This window comes from Taeniopygia guttata, chromosome 7 (genome assembly GCF_048771995.1).
Source record: "Taeniopygia guttata chromosome 7, bTaeGut7.mat, whole genome shotgun sequence".
Classification (NCBI taxonomy): domain Eukaryota; kingdom Metazoa; phylum Chordata; class Aves; order Passeriformes; family Estrildidae; genus Taeniopygia; species Taeniopygia guttata.
This window is the reverse complement of record NC_133032.1, coordinates 7,581,739-7,594,480: the sequence shown is the minus strand read 5'-3', so window position 1 is coordinate 7,594,480 and position 12,742 is coordinate 7,581,739. Positions and strand designations below refer to the sequence as shown.

General features: G+C 43.0%; 1 protein-coding gene across 1 annotated transcript in view; it reads left to right on the top strand.

The window, feature by feature from the left end:
• The first annotated feature begins 380 nt into the window (after positions 1 to 380).
• Positions 381 to 12,742, top strand: part of GLI2 (GLI family zinc finger 2) — a 187,113-nt gene continuing 174,751 nt past the window's right edge. The window contains exon 1 of the mRNA XM_002190573.6: positions 381 to 559. The gene's annotated coding sequence lies outside the window, so the exon portion shown is untranslated. The remainder of the gene's footprint in view (positions 560 to 12,742) is intronic.

Below are 12,742 nucleotides of genomic sequence, written 5' to 3'. Positions count from 1 at the left end.
CCAAAAGGGTGGGAAGGTTTAGATTTCCCCTTTTTTTTTCTTTCTTAAAGGGCGGGTGAAAGAGAAAACAGACCCTAGAGCCAGTTTTCCTCTTGTGTCAAGGCTTGAAAGCGCTCCAGCGTCTTCCTGCGGGCTGCTCAACTTCATCCCTCGTGTGTGTGCATGTGTGCGTATATTTATTATACACATAAAGTAGGTGTACGTGTGCGCGCCGTGTCCCACCGGCGGCCCGGGCGGATGGGCAGCGGAGCCCCTCACCTCTGCACGCCGCCCCCAGCCGCCCCCAGCCGCCCCCAGCCCTCCCTCTCCCCGTCCCTCCCCGCCCGCCTCCGCGGAGCTGCTCCGCGCCTGCAGCCGGGAGAGCACCGCGCCGCCGCCGGGATCCGCGGCAGCTTTTGGCGAGGAGCGGAGCGGAGCGGGGGAGAGGCACAAAAGGGAAGGACGGAGGGAAAGTCCCTCCCACGCCCCCCTCCCCCAAGTTTATGATGGGGGTCCGGAGGAGCTGCGCTGCTCCGCGGCAACCGCTCGTCTGCTGAAAACTTGCTGCTTCGCTTTTTGGGTAAAGTTGATGCTTATTGTGTCTTTTCATTATGCTTTTTATTCTCTTTTTTCTCCCCTCCTCTTCTCCCGCTTTGGTTGGAGCTGCCCTGCGCCGGTGGGGGGTGCGTGGGAGGGAGGGTGCAGTTTGGTGAGGGTCTCTCCTCGCAGCGGGTGCCCGAGGGGGGCCCGTCCCGTGTGTCCCCCCGAGCTCGCAGGTGAGCGGGGAGGATGGGGCCGCGCTGTGTCCGGTGTGTCCCCCCCTTTCCCGGCCAGACCCCTCCGGGACCGTGCCTCCACGGCCATTGTTGTCCGGGGGCTGCGGTGACAGTCCCAGCCCCGGGCTGCTGCCGGGACCGCCTTGCCCTGGGTCCCGGAGGACGGCAGAGATCCCCAAAGCCAGAATTGAGTTTGTCTTTTTTTTTCAGAAGAAAAATGAAGTTGCCCCCTCGCCTCCTTGTCACCCCCCCCCCCCCATCCGGGAGGGGCAATCTTTCGACAAGTATATTTGCTGAGGAATTTAAAAAATTCCCTGCTGCAACTTGATCCCTGTGTGATGAGGAGCGGCTTGGAGAGACCCGGACTCCAATCCTATTAAGGACTTAGAGAGTTGAGAGTTTTTCCCCCGGACTCGGTGGCTTTAAAACAATCAGGGAGGAGGGGAGGGAGATGGGCTCATCTAGATGCCTTTTCTGCCTCAAGTGATTGCCATCATTTCCTGGGAAACCTGACTTTTCCAGCGCGGGGCTTAGGGTGATTTATCAGTGGTCCTGCTGCCGGCTTTTCCGAGGTTTACGGGTTTATTTATTTATTTTTTCATTTAGCTAACCTGCAGCCAGGGCTTCAAAACTTCCCGGGCCGGGGCTGCGGCTTAGCCGCGGTGCGGTGCCCCCTCCGCGGGGCGGGACCCGGCTCGGCCCCGCTACACGGCCCGGGTGGCCAAATGTCCAGGAGCGGGGTCACCGCCGGCCGGCCCAGTGAAACTTGTGTCTTCCTATAGCTGCCCTCGCATTTCATCCTGCCCCAGGTGCTGGAAAACCTCGTGCTTACAGAAATTAGCATTTTATTGGTGTATGGTGTTTATATTTTTACGGCCACAGATAAAGGCACTGGTTGTAAAACCTTGTCTACCCCCTACCAATCCCCTTCTTTTTCTTTCTTTTTTTTCTTTCTTTTTTTTCCTTTTTTTTTTTTTTTTTTTAAGTGAGGCTCTTGGGATGTGCAAGAATGTGAAAGTAAGCGTTACTAGCATGTGCATAAAACAGCATTTAAACAAATATTGTATTGGCATGTGCTGTGCAGTTGGTGCCAAAAAAAGTTAAGTAAATAAGCCATGAAATTCAAAATACACACAAGTGGAATAGACTGATTTGTTATAAGACTTGCTGATTTTATCTGCTTGTTCTAGCTACCTTGCTTTAAGAAAAACTTTGGAGTGTTTTCTTGGGGCTGGTTTTGTTTTGTTTTTTAAGTTTAAACCTAATAAAATTAACTTTATTAGAAAAGAAACTAAATTCACCTGGAAAAGAGGATCTTGTTAAATAATTAAATAATTGTTTATGCTGCTGGAATGTTTGAATTGCGTGATAATTGATAATTACTGCATACAGCAACTACAGTTGATGAATTGGTTTGGTTCAGCTTTTCTGTTGGGTGGATATGGTAATTTGTATTTTGGCTGTAACATCAGAAAAAGATGACACCTGTCAAACTTTGAATTGCAATAAAAATGTGGTATTGAATGTTATTGCAAAACTGACAACTTTTAAGAAGCAAATGAAATTCATTATGGCTTTTCCACTGTAAACAACTCCTGGAAATTTGTCATTTGATTGAAAGCATGACCTATCTGTAGCACTGAAAACTGCCTGATTGACTGAAGATGAACTTGTTAATCTATAGGTATGTGTATATCCAACCTCTGGTGTGTGTTTGTGAAAGAATTGATCTTTAAAGCAAGTTGAGGTAAGATTCACTTCATCTCGAATGTTGTTACTGCTTAAAGTATGTGACTTTGAAGTGCCCAGAAATACAACTGCTGTTCTTCAAAGGAAAACAGATCTTGAGGACTGTTTCCAACTTCCTTTCAATGTCTTTCTTTTTTTTTTTCTCCAGTGTGTCAAAGGGGATGTATACAGATGGACAAATACTATTTTTGTTAGTTACTTCAATTAGAGAAAAATTAGAGACATAAAAGAATTTGAACTAGATGCATATGTCAATATAAATCTAGCACAATTTCATTGTAGCTACTCCAGGTTATACTTGGATAAAAGAGAATAGAACTTGACCTCAGACATCCAACACATAGCAGCTTGCATTCCCAAATGTCACACTGAAGTCACACTTAGAAAAGACAGCCTTCTGGCTGCATATCTATAATGAGCAGTATTTTTGCCATTGTTTTGAAAACCAGTTTGAACTTCTATGTCAAAGAACCATTTTTGATTATGTTTTCTGTGATTCTAATCATCTTACAAGTTTATACCACAACTTCCCTTTCAGTGGCACAGTTGTATAGAAGCTGCACAGGCTCTGGGGCTGTGTGAGCAGCTGTATATAGAAATGGTTATGTGTTAGTTACAGTTTTGTCTGACTTGAAAATACATTTTTCATGATCTCGATACTTTGTTTCTGTTGAGAACGTTTGAATTTTCAGTCCTCTGGACCCATCTTTTTTTTAATTTAAGGCTAGGGTAGAGCATATGACCTAATAGTAGCTGCAAGTACGGAAGACACTTGGTTAACTGCCTGCCCGTTTTTGGTGGCCTACTGTAAGGCAGTTGTTTGCCCTGTAGTCTGAAAGGTACACAGATACTTCATGCTTTTGTACTCTGAGAAGTGCTCTGTTCATAGTGAAGTTTCCAGTGCAGATTAGTGAAGGCAGTGGATTCAGTAAGCAGTCACCAAAATCTGTATGTATTTGTGGAGCAAACACCTATCTATTGCCCCATCACAAAGCCTCCACTTAATAATCTGGCCAAGGATTTCAAGGCAGTGAGTTTTTTCAAAGAAGCTACTTAGGAACATTAGATGTGACTATAGCATCAAACTAATTAGTTGCCACTCCATTTCTATGAAGCTACTAGGGCTTTATAGAAATGCAATATTTGCACTTCTCACTTGCTGCTAAGGCACTGAGGTTAAGCGGTCTCTGCTTTTTGTCCTCTTTCTTGCTGATGGGAAAGATTCCAGGGCATTGTTCAAGAGCTGCACAACCCCCTTATGTACCTGGGTAAATATTTTAAACAGTTGCACATTTGGACAACTTGCCACAAAGCATTAAGTGGTATTTAGGGTTTGCTTCAGCTCTGTTGCCAGGACCCTTTTAAAGAAAGCCAAAACAACTTGTAGGTATTTGGGAATTAATTAATGCAACACTACAAAAAATAACAGCAAAGAATGAATCTTCATATGAATGACAGCAAGAAGGCATTGTATTAGAAAGGCAATTAATACATGTGTGCCTGTACATATCTACATGTATGTGCACACATTTTTGTGCATGCATGGAGTATACACAATTCATGACCTGTGTATTCAGCAGATCCCATATATATGCATCTTCTAGAAACTAACTGGTGTTTGGTGTAAAAGGAAAGAAAATTCCCATCTTGCATGGCAATCTTGATAGTTCAAAAGGCAAAATTGCAGGTTTCCCTTGTGAACAAGTGACTGGAATGGAAGCAGTGGGTAATCAGGTCAAACTTTCTACAGACCAGTTCCAGGTGGGAGTGAATACATGTTTGATATGTGTAGTTCAGGAGAGGCCACAGAACTTTGTTCATTCACTTTTGGCTACTGTAAAACCACAACCCATAACCTTTAACTTCTTATGAGCAAAGTGAACCCAAATGCATTGAAGATGAAATGTGTTGCACAAAGGGAACAGGAAAATGATCCTTTAATTCAGAAGGTCAGAGTTTGTAAAAATTGTTTGGGATTTGTGAATATTCAGTACCACAACAAAAAGAGGCCTTAGTGCCTGGAAGTGGACACCCAAATTAGAAAAAAATTGAATATAGGCTCACTTGGAATCCTATTGTAATGTGTGGAAGCGTTTCTGATACTGTCATGGGCATGACTGCCCAAATACATTAGTTACTGGTGAATCTTTTCTTATAGTTTCACAATTATTTGTGATTGGCTGTCACCTTTCTGCAATTATAAATATTCTAAGAGGAAACAATACAAATTAGAACTGTAGGTACCAGGATCTTTGTGCTGGATGTGTTTCTTTTTACTTTCTAAGTGTTCTTTTTCATATGAAAAGAGTCTTGCAGCTTTATCCTTATTCAAGTCTTTTCTTTTTGTATCTACTGGGGAGAAAACCATTAATTTTGAGGAATGGTGAGAGTAAGCCTTAAGCTGTCTTTGACATTTTAGTTTAACTTGAATAGGTTAATTTTTTTTTTTTTTTTAAGAAAACAAGTTGGTGGGAAGTGTGTTTTAACTGTGAGCGCCCGATTTCGACCATTAGCATAAGAAAAAAAGTTTTAGTGCATTTACTATTGTATTGAATGAAGAGTTCCAACAGTCAGGGGAAAGAAAGTAAAAGGCTGTAAAGAAATGATGGTCTATTCAGATTATTCAGCAGCCCAGAGCTCTGGTCATCTGCCTCTGAAATCTGTGATCGGGATATCACTTTTATCTTCCTGTGCCTTTCTCTCTCCTATTTCACATGTTCACTTTTGTCAAGGTTTATTGATCACGTTTTCTTCTCTGCAAATCTGTGGAAAATTTAATGAACCAAAAACAACTGAGAAATAAAGGGAACTTTTTATTCATTAGTCACTAGGTTGAATTTTGTTCTATAGTCACTACCCTCTTGCCTCCCATGTGCCTCATTGTGTCACTCCTGCAGCAGTTACAGTATGTACAGTGGGGATGGCCACATTATTAATTCTCTTCCAGGGAAAAGTTTGTGTAAAGTTGTGAACTCACGGCAGCCCCAGCTCTGCTCCTTGGCTTTTCTGTGCCTTCCTGACATTTGGATTCTTGACTGTGGTGCTTCTGTCACTAAATACCTTTAAGTGTGTATTCGGCAGAGCATTTACCTCTTCAGGAATTAAATGTATTTGCTGCCTAGTAATTAAATCCAAATTTAAATGATTGCAGATTAGTAGTAGTTATTTACAGTCCTGATTGTTTTGGTGCTGTGATCCTTGTTCATTACACATCTGCCTTTGCCGTGGTGCTGCCCCAGAGCGCTTTGTGATGCAAATGCTTTTGTTAACTTACAAATAGTTTCAGTATCTAGATCATCTCAGGTGACATATTTAAGTCGCTTCTTTTTTCCCAGATGGACTTAAAAAGCTGTAATTAAATGTGGTTTCCAGTATGATTAAACTTTCCTAACATTTTCCGTGGAAGGATTTATTTGAACTCTGTCACTTTCTGAACTTGTCACTGGAAGATTTTTCAATAAACGCTCCTTTTAACATTAATTTCATTTCATTTCATGCAACTTGTAAGTGTAGGGAAATGAGTTAAAATGAAGCATATATCTGCCTGAGAGATTACTTGGATGTTTCTTGATTCTAAAGAACTTTACTGCTACCCCATGTTAAATGCTAAAGTCTAAATCCCAGGGGAAGCAAAACCATGGAGTTCTGTAGAACAGTCCCAAATACTCTCCTAATGAATAGTAGCATCAATCCTGATACTTTTAAGGGATGCTCTAAAAGCCACAAAAGAGACTCTGGACTTGAGCTTGTAATTTCAGCTACAGTGATGGCACATCTGTTTTTCTGTGCCCGGACTCTCTGTTCTGTAGGAGTAGACACTTGCAAGCTTAAACTGCCTGTAAATCTAGAGAGAGGACTTAGTGCCCTGCAGAATGAACCCTGCTGGAAAAATCTGGGCTTCTGGGGAGGTGTGGGGATAGGGAATAGTAATAAAACGTCTCCTATCCCCTGTGAACGGTAGGATTTTAGTGTAGATAACCCATTCACATGAAACTAATGAAATCTCTCCAAAGGAAGATGCCTTCTCTGGGATGCTGTGCTGCACAGCAGAAGCCAGTGTGGGTCCAGCCCCTCAGAGAGGAGCACCCTGTGCTCACAGTCCCTCACCCCTGCCATGAGGTGGCAAATACCCCCAGCAGGGGACCAGCTGCTTCTTCTCAGAACCTGCAAGGGATGGTTAGCTGCACAGCTTAATTCCTACAGTGGCAGTGGAAAAACTTCCCGTGTTACAAATGCAATTCAGAAGAGTGGAGATTCAGTAATATTACAGTGCTGTGTCTTATATTCATCACTAGGAGCTTTAAATATCCAGTCTCTAGAAGTTAAATCCTGTTTTAAACAAAATGTATATTTGGTGATTATATTCTATTCAAGCAAGCAGATCACCTGGAAATAGTTTAGCACTATGTTAAGCAGTTTGATTCTGTCGCTAAAATTCATCGAAAACCCCTTGAAAACATCTCACCATTTATTTTTTTCAGCTTGGAAAGTGGCATTCCTAGCTAGAATCGGTGTATTGCTCCCCTCCATGCTGACCTGAGGAGCTCTATTAGAGCCCTTCTATCACACCGTCTTTAAAAGCAAGGTCTGTTGATTGCAGCGGTGTTAAAAGAGCATCAGTTCCCAACACCAAGATCGCTCCTTTTCACAGCAATGCTCAGCAATGCCCCTTTGTTCGGGGGACAATGCAATAAGTCAGACAGGACTTTCTGAGCCACCTCTATAAGGAACTGTAAGGGCTGCTGAAGTACACTTGTGTTAAGTTGAATTGATTGAAATTTAATGGCTGTTAGTAGCTATGAATGGTAATGATTTTCTAGAGTATCTTCACCATGCTTGACATTAATAACTGTAGAGTGTGTATGTGTGACGCTAGTATGTTATTCATTTTTAAAGACGCTTTCTCCCGGCCCTCTTTCCCATAATTTAGTTGTTTTGATGCTTCAGAAAAGAAAAAAATCTTGTGCTTCGAAGAGCACGTACATCTTGTCAACATAATTTTGTGCTCAAGATTTTTATTTTTTACAATTCTAACATAAATCAGACTACAATATAGTGAGAGTGATGAATTTGTTTTACATGCCATCAAGAATTAATGTTATGCAAATAAAAGCTTTACAGGTGCCATGATTTACTTAATAATTTCAAGTTCTAATATTTAAGCTCATTCATTATGTTTGAGTAAAAAAAAAAACCACACAGCATGTCCATATTTTAAAACGTGAAATATGAGATTTGTGTGCATTTGCTGTGTGTAGTTGCTGTGTAAGCACATTTGATGGCTAAGAAAGAATCAATCAGTGTTTGCATTCGGCATCCTATGCCTGTAGATGTTACAGAGACATTTCAAAGAGAATAATCAAATATTTGTATGTAAAGAGAAGAAGATGGTGGTGAAATATCCCTCACAGATACAAAGAAGCAGAAAACTGCCAAAGAAAACTTCTTTGGCCTTTAGAATTGGAGCAGGGCAGCACAATTTTGCTATGCAAAGTGGCCTTTATTTCACCCTGAGCCGTTTGCTCCCAGACCTGCTGCCTTTGCTGCATGGTGAGGATGAACTGAGGAGCCGGTGAGAGCTGCAGGCATCCTGGGTCAGAGGTGAATGGGAATGTGATCGCAGGGTTTTCAGGCTTTGATATAATTTTTAGTGTGCTTCCCAAAGGCTAAGGACAAGGGGGAGAAAGTTTGACACATAAATACATCTTGAATCTCTGAAGATAAGAATAGATTTTGACTTTATTTCTCAAAAATTGAGGTCACAGTGGTCTGATGACAGGCTGAAAGCCCATCACTCAATTTTTTTTCTGTTTCTTACTTTTCTTTATTTTTTTTTTTCCAAATGAACAGTCAGATTCTTATTTTTGATACATTGTACACATTGAGTTAGTGACAGCATATTCAGGTTTTGAAGTTTGTGGCCTCGGGATCAAGGTTTAGCACCAGCATTTAGGCCTCCCTGCCCGAACGGTGGTAATATTACTGATAATGCCATAAAAGAATCAAACCTCTTAAAGTTGGTAACAAGTGAATTAAAAGTGAATCTTTTTCAAGAGGGTCACGTGTTTCTGTGATTGCTACAGTTCATAGCTGTGGGAGTGGGCTCAAGAATTGCTCCTTGACCTCTTCAAGCCCAGGGCACCATTGGCCAGGGAGCAGAGTGGTACTTGGCCTTTAGTAATTTTGACAACTTCTCCTTTTGCTCTGTGTTCTTGAGGAACTCAGAGGAGAAATTCATTTGGATGCCCCATTCAAGCCAAGGATTTAGCTGGGTGTTAAAGGGCCATTTGGGAAGTGGCACATAGTGTATGTACCGTGATCAAGTTAATTATGTTGCTTTGGCAACCCCAGCTTTGGAATTTCCTGGCTAGGACTCGTTGATGGAATCATATTCCAATATCTGGCGTCATCAACACTAAAATCTTCTACAAAACCAGGTCAGGGTTGTAAAAAAGTAGCAGAAAAAAGAGATGGAGGATTTTTCTGAGTGTTAGCAATCCATTGTTTTACATGCTTTGTGCTGAAATAAGTTTCTGTTTAGAATTTCCAAGTATAATTCCATTGTAGAAAATACAGTAGCAATATAATTGCTTTTCCAATGGACTCCAAGTGATTGTTTTAGAATTCCTTTTGTGGAGAATTTCAGTATTTTGAGGTTTTGTTTAAATTCACAATAAGTCAGATTTGGAAACCTTAAAGTTCTTTGTAGCTGCAGTAACTGGATTCTTAATTTTACTCGCTTCTTCTGAGAGCTGTAAGGGAACAGAGGGCTGAGCACAGCACATGTGTTACTGAGCCATGCCCATGGCCATTTTTTTAATCTTTGATTTATTGTGTGTGCTGTTGGGGTCTTTTTCCCATTTTTTTCATTGTGCATATTGGGGTTGCATTATCCCAGCAAAGCTTGCACTTCTTTAGAGACCCTGCTGCAGCGCTCTAAATCTCCATTTCCTATTTGAGAAAATGTTCCTACTTCTGCATTTCACTCCAAGGCCTCTGGCAGGGGCTGGTGAAATTTAAACTGTGTTGGACTTCTGAGAAACTCACTGATGCTGGAGGTGATTTCATCCCTCTGGGACAAAGCACATGGGGGAAGTGGGAGGTGAAAGGCAGGTCTAGATCTGTGTCAAGAGGACGAGGATGAAACGGGGCAGCTGCTGGAGGTTGCACCATTCTCCCAGGAGTGTGCAGGGTGAGGATCTTCCTCTTCTCTGTTCCAGAGGGCATTTCCAATGTGCAGATGGCAGGGGCATCTTTGCCAATGCATTTGTTTCCTTTAATCTCTTCTCAGGGTAGAGAGGCACCCAAGAATCAGACTCCATCCAAACTGTTGAAGGTGGGAGAGGAGAGGGGCTTTCTTGGTAGAGAGGAACTTGCTGCTTGTGAGTTGGTGTTGCTTTCTGCTGCTCACTTTGGGCTGGCCTATTTCTGGTCACTGTGGCTCCTCTGCATCAGGTGGTGGCTTTCCAGGGAGGCACTGCCTCAGTTTAGGCTGGAAACTTTTAGTGCATTGGGTGCAGTCAGGTGATGACATGCTCCAGCTGTCAGGCTGGAGGAAGGGGACACAGAATAACTTGGGACCCCTAACCCTGGTCATTTTGGTGTCTTCCTCCTTTGCTGTTGAAGATGCAACTTTTCAGCCTAAGGGAACCTCCTGCCATCACCCCACTCCCTCCTCCTGTCACTGCATGTGGAATAACTAGTGCATTCATGGGGTTTACCAGAATCAGATCTCCAGTGAAGTGTAGGACCCTCCAGTGGAAGTGAAGAAGGCAATCACTCAGGAAGTCTTGTTCTAAGTGACTTCCCCCTTCTTTCCTCAGTCATTCTCTTCCCCTGGTGTGGTGCAGCCCAGGGGCTGCTGCCTGGGACTGGCAGGCTGTTAGCCCTGCTCTAATGAAGGAGAAGCAGTTGGGGGGGGGGTTTATCTGGTTTATATTTTTCCTCTCTTGCCGTGTGTTGTTGGGTTGCTAGGATGAGGTCTGTGGTCCTGGTGTGCTTTCTGGGTGTGCTAAACCACTCGTCCCACAAACCTCCCGTGTAGGGTGGACTGGGAGTCCTTGGTGCAGCAGTTCAAACAGAGTGCAGTGCTGCAGGTGCTCTTTTGCTGGCTGAGTGCTTCAAATGTCACACCTATCCTCGGCTTAACATCTGTGCTGTTTCAACATCTCATGTGAGCTAATGCAGTTTAGGCATCACCCATTTCTCTCTCTCTCCCTGGAGGTTACAGATTTCCAGACACCCTTGAGATGGAGTTTTAAGGTCATCAGTGGCATTTTTAGGTCACAGAACTGCAGGACCTTGTCTTCTTGCCAGCTAATCAAATGACTAATTAGTTCATATATCGCTGCTGTTATCTTTCTCTCTAGCTTTGGTTCAACTTTGCAGGATGAAGCCTGCTAGGAGATGACATCTAAGAATTACCTGATTGGAAACTTAGAGGCAGATATGGTCAAGAGAGTCCATATGAGCAATCACTAGTGCCTGTGTTAGTCTCTGTACCCCAGTTCATCCACATGCATTAATGCATCTGTCAAAGCACGGTATTTAAAAACAGCCTTGCTCTAAGCCTTTCTATGATTACGGCAGTGAATACTCAAAACACACAGCACTCTTAATTCCACTGTAATTTGAGTAATTTGCACAAGACTGCATTTTAACAGATGTAGCTGTATACATATATTTTAATTTATTTTAATCTATGAGCAATTTTACATCTGGGCACTTTATCCTGCACCCTCTTAAATACTCGCAAATAGGGACTTGGGCAGTGCAAGCCTTTGTGTGTATCACAGCCACATTAACCCACTTTATTTCACACTTTTCTCAGGTGTTGATGGCATCTGGTTGTGACAGATGCTTTCTGATAAAGCCTTCAGATCAACATGCCTTTGGAGACATCAGTGCTCTGTGTTGGTACTTGCAGACTGCTGTATCCAAATACCCTTCTTTAATTGTCTTATTAAGTAGAGAATTAAGCTGTGTGCTTTGACTGTTTTGGTGCCAGTGATTCTTATTGCAGGCTTTGGCATGGCACCACGTTGTGTTTTAAAGAGACAGCATCATTTTAATGATGTGGGAATTGAGTTGGAGGATAAAAATCCGCTGAGAAAATGGCTGACTGAAAGTACCGTACGTAAAATCTGATTTTATGTTCTACCCCTCAGACTATTAGGTGGGAGGTTTAGTTCAAATGCCTGCAATAATTTAAGAAATAAAAAGCAGAAATTCTCCCTGCTGCCAGACCACAGGCTCCTCAGCGCCAGACTTGCAGACGAATGTCACATGTTGCTGTATGTTTTGAAAGCATACCATGTGTTATTCTTTAGCTGTCTCAGTCTTCCCCTCCCCAGCTATATCATCTTCCCCCTAGCCAGTCTCCCAGAAAAACTTTTAATGAAAAAACTTTCCTTTCCCCCCTGTCTGGCACAGACCCCAGGATGTGTTCCCCTGTACCTGTCGCTCCATGTGAAGGTCTCTGCCCACAAACTTGCAGAAGGGGTTTTAACTTGACTTCATGTAACTCTGCATCTTATGCTTTAAATCAGGCACTTTTGACACTGATATTGCAGCTTATGTTGTGTGTTAGGATCAAGAGCTCACAAATGACTAAACATATGGTTAAAACTTTTTTTTTCATGAAATATAATATGTTTCAGTTTAACTCAGCTGTGGGTCTAGATAACAAACCTCCACAGTTTGCCATTAGAATAATTGCATTTCCAGAAACAATTTTTTACTCCTTCTTTTCTACTGTCTTGGATTAATGTTTCCGCCAGCTAATGACAGGACTGGACATGCAGACTGGATTAGAGCATAGTGTGAGTAGTATGAGCTGAACATGCTGGCATCTCACTTTATTGCCTACAAGGTTAAGCGGTTTACTGTGAGGTTGCAAGACGTAAACTGAAAGCAAAAAGGCAAATTAATACAGATCTCTTGGGTTCCATTGAGCGTGGCTCCCAGGGCATTTGCCTCTAAAATGTTTTTTTGCCCATCCTCCCAGCCTGTAGCAGTGGAGCTTTCCCACGTAGGGCCAGCTTGTGCTGCGATGGGAGGTCAGAGTCCAGCCGCTCCTTGGGTACCCGCGTGTCGCTCCGGCAGTGTGGCCACGGGATGCCGCTCCTCCTCCTGATCTGCAGTGCCAGGATGAACGTGGCAGAGAAGTTGGCAGCAGCAGCCTGGTGCTGCGGCTCTCGTGAATGGTAAAGGCTGCTTTGGATTAGAGCTGCTCCCTG